Genomic DNA, 7213 nt, shown 5'->3' on the forward strand with positions numbered 1-7213 from the left:
TATATATATATATATATATTGCACACACACACACACACACATATATATATATATATATATATATATATATATATATTCTCACGGTGGTGCACCAGCATGACCGCAGCCACTTGGCTGAAACACATAAATAAATAAATAAATATATATATATATAGTATAATATAGTACATACATACGCACACACAAACGCATGCACGCGTGGATACACACAAATACGTACACCTATACACGCGCGCGCTCACGTACATACACAAACACACAGGCATGCCCACGCGCGCGCATGCAATAAGATAGTAAAGCAAGAAATTGATCCAGTGCGTTTGTGTCTAATTAGCGCAAGTCGAGTTAATGAATCAGAAACCTGCAGAAGTTATCATTAGATTGGCCAAGTTTCAACAGAGAGAGAGAGAGAGAAAGAGAAGTAGATAACTGAGTTTAGGTTTCGAGTTGATCTTCAAAATAAAACTAAATCAAGTAAAATATAAACTGGAGCCCACACCCAGAAAGGTTTTGCCTGGTCAACAACAACAGCAACAGCAACAACGAGACGTAGATTATTCAATTAGAGCAACATCATGACAGGTGTCAAAATAAAACAGTTTTGCCCTGAGTTAATGACTAATAAATGTAAATTAGGGTTATGAGGGGTGTGACCATTAACGTCAGCTGGTTGAGGTTTAAATTTCGTTCTGCTTAATCTGGGTAAAATAGTTCTGTTCAGATATTTTCTTGGCAACGGAAATATGAAACCAGCTCTTTCGATGTTTCCTTATCTCTAAATTAAAGTTGTTGTTTTCTTTCTTTCTTTCTATCTTCTTCAGAAAATCAGATTAGTTTTAACACACACACACACACACACACACACACAGCAGCTATGCTTATTGACGGTGAAGAGTAATGCAGGAAATGCTTATAATGGCAGAAATGATAAACAAACCAAATAAATAAATTGTCCTGTTTGGATTTTGTTTGTGTTTGTTTTTGTCATTGGATGCTCCACGTTTTGTTTTTATTTTTAAGTATGTAACCTAACAAACAACCTTTTTATCGATTTCGGTCACGCATCGATTATAGATCCGGACACATTCCTTCACATGTCCAGAAGCGTATTGTGAAACAAGTCTCTATTCCTTCCGTCCATAAATTAAAAAATATCAAAAGCGAGAGAGAAAAAATGTACAACGAAACGTTTAAAACGAAGTTATTGGTCCAAAAATGGGGATCAGAAGTTGTACAATGCCCGTGCCCTTAAGGTAAGATTTTGAGAGTTATTTTCATATAACCAGGAGAAGGTCTGTCTAATAAATTGATATTTGTAGCAATCAGGAAGCTACTATTGAGACAACAGAACTGGGCCTTGACGGTCAATAAACAGGGTACTAGGTGTAAAGATAACATAAAGTCGGATGTCATCAGATTAAGATGCTGAGGGAATAAGGTTGTGAGAATGAAAGGGGATAATGATGGGGTCACCAAATACGTACGTGTTGGAATAGAAATGTCAAAAGAGATAAGAAATTAACATAGAATGAAGAGTGACACCGAGAGAGGAGAGAGAGAGAGAGAGGAACATGGTATATCAGACAAGATCGTGTGCAGTTTCCCCCAACAACCAGTGGTTTATATAGCACCACCATCAGTTTGGTCGACACCAGATTCTGCTCTACTTCCAACACATTTCAAGAAAGCCTCTAAGTGGTCGCACAACCTCCTAAAAATAGCAGCCAGATCTTCCTCAAATTACATGCACTGTCCTAAAAAAAGATATGACATATTGATGACCGAGTGTCTGGTATAAGATTAAGAAAATAGAGAGAATCATCAGAGTTAGAATACCTTTGATCATAATTCTGGCTCAATCAAGCCTGACCTGGGGCTAAACAACACACTTAAGCTTACATATGCATTATAGGTGTACAATAAAATCATAATACACTTCATATGCAGAAATATATATTCCTCTAATATTATTTATAGAACGCGTAATCTACCCGTTTCCAGGATGCGTAGGGTGTGTGTGCGCGTGTGTGTGCAAGTCTGTATGCGTATTTGTGTGTTTGTGTATGTGTGCAAGTATATATACGTGTGTGAGCATGTATGTACAGGGTGCGTGTGTGTGTGTGCATGTATGTCTCTGTGTATATGTATATATATACGTGTGTGTGTGTATGTATTTGTGTGTGTGGTCGGATTTAACAGCTCCGTGCCCCCCTGTCTGTCTGTCTGTTGTAAACGATTGCACAGTATGGGCTAATTGCCAAAAATGACCAAAAACAAACTAAACAAATCAAATATCGGAATCAGAATAAAAAGCTGAAGGCAGGAACGAAGTGGTGTCTCGGGGTTCTTTGAGAGTGAAAACCTGAAACGTAAAGAAGAGGTTTCCCAAAAAACAACAACATTTGGAGATTGGAGTTAAAACATTTGGCCTGAACGTCACAGAAAACCGACTAGAAATCCTTTGTGTGTTCTTACCCTTAAGATGGCAATCCGTGTAATATGAATGTGGTGAGATTAGTCACGACATGACACCAGCTTTCTCCCGAGATCCCGTGTCAATGGAGTTTTAGCGTTGGTCGTTCATAAGGACCACCACCAAACGACGCCATCACCCAACTAACGTTCGGCTAATTCCGCTAGTTTCCGCCGCTTCAACTTGCTATCAACAATATATTATATTATTATTTTTTTAAATGTCTATGTATTTATATTCCAATGTGTTTACAAATATCAAATTGATGAACTTTCTATTTGAAGAATTACAGCTGAAAAAAAAAAGAAAGCATTTTTCTTTTCTGTTTTGTTTCGTTGGTGTTGATTTCTCCACCCGCCACCACTTCAAAGCTCGTACGTAACATTTCTGTGAATTAACAGTGAAGGGGAGGAGAAAAACGAAGATAGCGGTGGCGGGAGGGTACGAGGAGAAGGAAGAGCTGGAAGAAGGGGAGGATATGAAAATTGAATGAGTGTGTGCGCGCGCGCGTGTGAATATACGTGTGAATGCGTGTGTGTGTATGTGTGCATGTAGGGATGTATGTGTGCGCTTTCTCTCATTACGTGTGCGATTGCTTAATGAAAATCTCCCCCTTCTCTCTCTAACCCCTTCCCATTTAAGTATCAAATCCTTTTTCTTTCTTTTACTCGTTCTCTCTTGTTTACTACAAACACTTCGAAATAGCATTTTGTCCGTTTTATTTTGACACAGAAGATAACGGCGAACATTCACATACGTCTTAAGAGATTTCTGCATTACGTGCGCACTTAGAAAAAGTTATTTTTTTTAAATGAAAAGAAATTAAAATATGTTTTTGTTTCTGTACGAAAATGGTGAAATTCTCCGATTAACACGAGAACACTATTTTCCCTTTTTCTCTTTTTCTTCAACTGAAATCAAAATATAAAGTGGTTCTAAATAAAATTCTTTAAACTTATTTGAAATTTGAAATCTTGACTCAAACGTACAAAACTTCTTTAGCTTTAATTAAAAGTGTCTCCTGTGGAAAAGACATGACTGTTAGAATTTTCTATGGCTAACCCTTATAAATTCGACGTCTTGTGACTGTTTAAGAAATCAATATATTAAAAAACAATATTGCAGACAAATCAAATTCAATCAAATATATTTTTTATTTATGATTTACACGATGAGTATTGCAAATTATTTGACAATCTAGAACAGCTGGAGACAGCGATGAATATGAATAACTTGGGCTCAGGTGAAAACAAACATCACGAAAATATTGTAACGCGTAGATAAAAACAAATTTAAAGGTGTGACTTCTACGTTAGATTGCAGTTTCTTAATTGCAGTTTCTTAATTTCATTTGGTTGTAATTAGTTTATTTTAAAATTTATATCAATCAATGAAATAATCTTTTTTTGAAACAGTATTAAAGAAATTTTACATGAGATGTCGATAGTTAATTTGCACTTCAAACAGCTGATTAGTTTAAGACTCACCTGAACATACGATTGAAATATGGGCAGCACATTTTGGCATCAGTTTTAAGTCGAGGTGTCATTCAACTTTATGATGAGTTCAAATGCCGCCGTGGTCGACTTCGCGTTTCATCCTCTTGGAATCAATAAAAATAAATACGGGTCAAGTATTCGAGATCAATGTAATCGACTTCCCTATACCCTCAAAAACAGCTGACCCAGTGCCAAAATTTGCCCATTATCGTTATTTTGGAGAGGGCACTGGGATTTCAGGGAAATCTCGGACAGTGGGGTTCCTCGATTATCTCTAGAGGCCTTCCTGCATCAGGCGGGCCACATCTCTATCATCCTCACCGCCGCTGCCTTTTTTTTCTTTTTAACCTTTGTATACTATGCCTATGTCCCTTCTTCTTCAGTCTATGCCGTGTAGACTTACTTTCTCTCATTTTTATTTTTTTTTTTTTTATTATTTCATTCTATGTAAAACCCCAACACTTTATCTCTGTGTTTGTATTGTCTCCCTCATCTTTCGCTCTTGTGGCAAATAAATGAAATTATTATCATTGCCTTTGCACAGCTTCTAACGCTGGAGAGTTACTGCGGTGTCAGCTGTTCACTACCAGTGAACTAAGGTAACACCCCTTATTTTTCGAGCACCACTCGGAGTATTCGAGCGGTTCTAAGCAGTGATGTTTTCTGCAAGTGCTCCACCCTTACTGCAGCCCCTATTTGGTCCATGTACTTCTCAAGATTTTTACTCACTGTTCCCAGGGCTCCGACAATTATTGCTTAGCAGCATTTTGTCCATCTTTACGATTTTTAAGGTCGAGGTCGATTTTGCCTTTCATTCTTTCGGGGTTGATGAAATAAGTACCAGACGAGCATCCACTAATTATATGCCTTTCTCAGATAATTTGTCACATGATTTACACAAGGCGCAGGCGTGGTAAGAAGCTTGCTTCTCGAGTACAGGGTTATGGGTTCAGTCCCACTGCATGGTACCTTGGGCAAGTGTCTCCTACTACAGCCCCGGGCCGACCAAAGTATTCTGAGTGCATTTGGTGGACGGAAACTGAGAGAAGCCCATCGTGCGTGTGTGTGTGTGTGCGTGCGTGCGTGTGTCTTTGTGTCTCCATCCCACCCCTCACACCGAAACGGTGTTGGTGTGTTTACGTCCTTGTAACTAAGAGGTTCGGCAAAGGAGACCAATAGAATAAGTACCAAGCATTAAAAAAATAAGCGCTGGGGTTGATCCATTTGACTTTAAAATTCTTCAAGGCGGTGCTCCAGCATGGCCGCAGTCCAATGACTGAAACAAGTAAAAGATAAAAGAAAAGGGAAAGGATGACGGTGCAGTCCTATCAATGCTGCAGTCCTGTAAATCCTATCAAGGATGCGGGGCTGAGAGGCACGTGCCCTCCACCACCATTTCAAGGGGGAAAGTGCGCCCTTCTAAATAATGTTATTTACTTGTAATTTGATTGAATAGCTGAGCCCTTCTGAACTTGTGTTCTCCCTTCGAAAATGTCCTGGGTCCGCGCCTGCTTTTGTCTCCTTTAAAAAAAACCATATCTTAACCGTCTCAAGGCTCTAGCGTAGCTAGGAGAAGTCGTAGGGGCGGCACTTTTGGGTCTGCTGTAGGCAATATGTGTTTGTGTTTTTTGTGGGGTCCATGGGCGGCAAACGGAAGGGCCACCCCGGGCGGCACACACTCTAGCTACGCTGGTGTCTCTAAGATTCTTCCTCAGCTTCATCCGATGATTTCTGGAAAAAAAACTTTCCATGTAAGACTTTCCCTTTCCAGTTGAGGATCTTTTCTCTAATAGTCCTCATATCATACTCCTAGAGGGTCTCGCCATTGTCACTGATCCCCTTCTTACTCAGCGCAACCTGCAACATTCTTTCGTCATTCTTCCATCACTATTCCTCAGATAGACTTGCAAAGACTTGATCTTCTTCATAGCACAGCCCTCTATTCCGAGTAATCCTCTTCCTCGTTACTTCTAGTATGAAGACACCCATGCATAGCCATTATCTTCCTAGCTTTTCTCTCCATGTCGACAAATTCTTCTTTTAGTTCAGTGTCTTTATACATATCAGTAAACGTGAAAACTCAATGGGCTGATGGCCTTCTTAATACTAGTTTTGAAATTTTAACCTTTCTCTAAAAATAACTGAATGTGTACAACGGCACAGCTCAGTGACACATCAATATTAAAACTATTTAGTTACATCGGTAAATTCTCCATCAGACATGTCACCCTTGAGATCGAACTAGCTAGCATCACTGGCAAGTGGTACCACAGATTTTGGTTTCAGAGAAATACAAAAATTCTTGCATTTCCCACGAGAGTTTCAAGATCTGATTATTCGTCTGCTGCAGTTCCTGCTAAAAGACTGCCATAATTTTGATTCCATACATCGTATTCCCAATTGCCCTAAATCATATATCTCTATTGAGATTTGTTCAAGCAGTTCTTATATCGATTTTTTGGTCAGGTAATGTTACTTTTGCATTCGGAATTCCTATATGCTGCCATTATTTTGGGAAATTCGGCTGTCAATTTTCTTGAACTATTTTATGAGATGTAAACCTTTTGTTATTTTAAAGATTCGATGACTGTGGCTTCATCCTCTTGAAATGTTGGTGGATCAAACAGGAGAAACAGAACTCAGGAGAAGAGAATACTTTTTTTTATAATTTTTAATCGGCAGAAGTTTACAAAAGTGGGTCAAAGACAAATCACATAGCAGATCCTGGGAAGTTCCATGCACAAACTCTCGGCCCAAGAGTCATTTTTGTCACTTTCTGTCTATGACACACACATACACACTTGCATACATGCAAGCACGCCGTATGTACTCGTGTATAAGCCGCACCCTCAATTTTGTGTTAAATGTTTGTGCAAATTATCCCTTCAACTTGCTCTCAGCTTTGCCCCTTGAATAAGTGACATCCCAGATATTTTCTGTTAAAACCAAATGTAAAATAGTGCGACTTATACACGAGTAAATACGGTACGTATGTCTGTCTGTCTGTCTGTATGTATGTATGTATCTTTTGTTGTCCAGTGCTCGAAATGAGGAGTAGGTGGATAGCCGACAACTGATGAAGGGTCGTTCTTTATGTTACTTGTCCTGTTTCCCACTTGTTTCTCTCGTTGTTTGCGTATTGAACTCATTTGTTTTCGTATTTCATGTTGTTTACTGTTGGTGACGTCCTGTACTCATATATGCATACACACACACACACACACACACACACACACACACA

At 39.0% G+C, this 7213-nt stretch overlaps 1 protein-coding gene across 1 annotated transcript in view; it reads right to left on the minus strand.

Moving 5' to 3' along the window:
* The window catches only part of LOC106872539 (uncharacterized), a 122894-nt gene extending 120039 nt beyond the window's left edge, over positions 1 to 2855 (minus strand). Inside the window, exon 1 of the mRNA XM_052969890.1 lies at positions 2476 to 2855. The gene's annotated coding sequence lies outside the window, so the exon portion shown is untranslated. The remainder of the gene's footprint in view (positions 1 to 2475) is intronic.
* Between the last annotated feature and the right edge of the window lie 4358 nt (positions 2856 to 7213).

The sequence above is a fragment of the Octopus bimaculoides genome, chromosome 8, assembly GCF_001194135.2.
Source record: "Octopus bimaculoides isolate UCB-OBI-ISO-001 chromosome 8, ASM119413v2, whole genome shotgun sequence".
Lineage (NCBI taxonomy): Eukaryota > Metazoa > Mollusca > Cephalopoda > Octopoda > Octopodidae > Octopus > Octopus bimaculoides.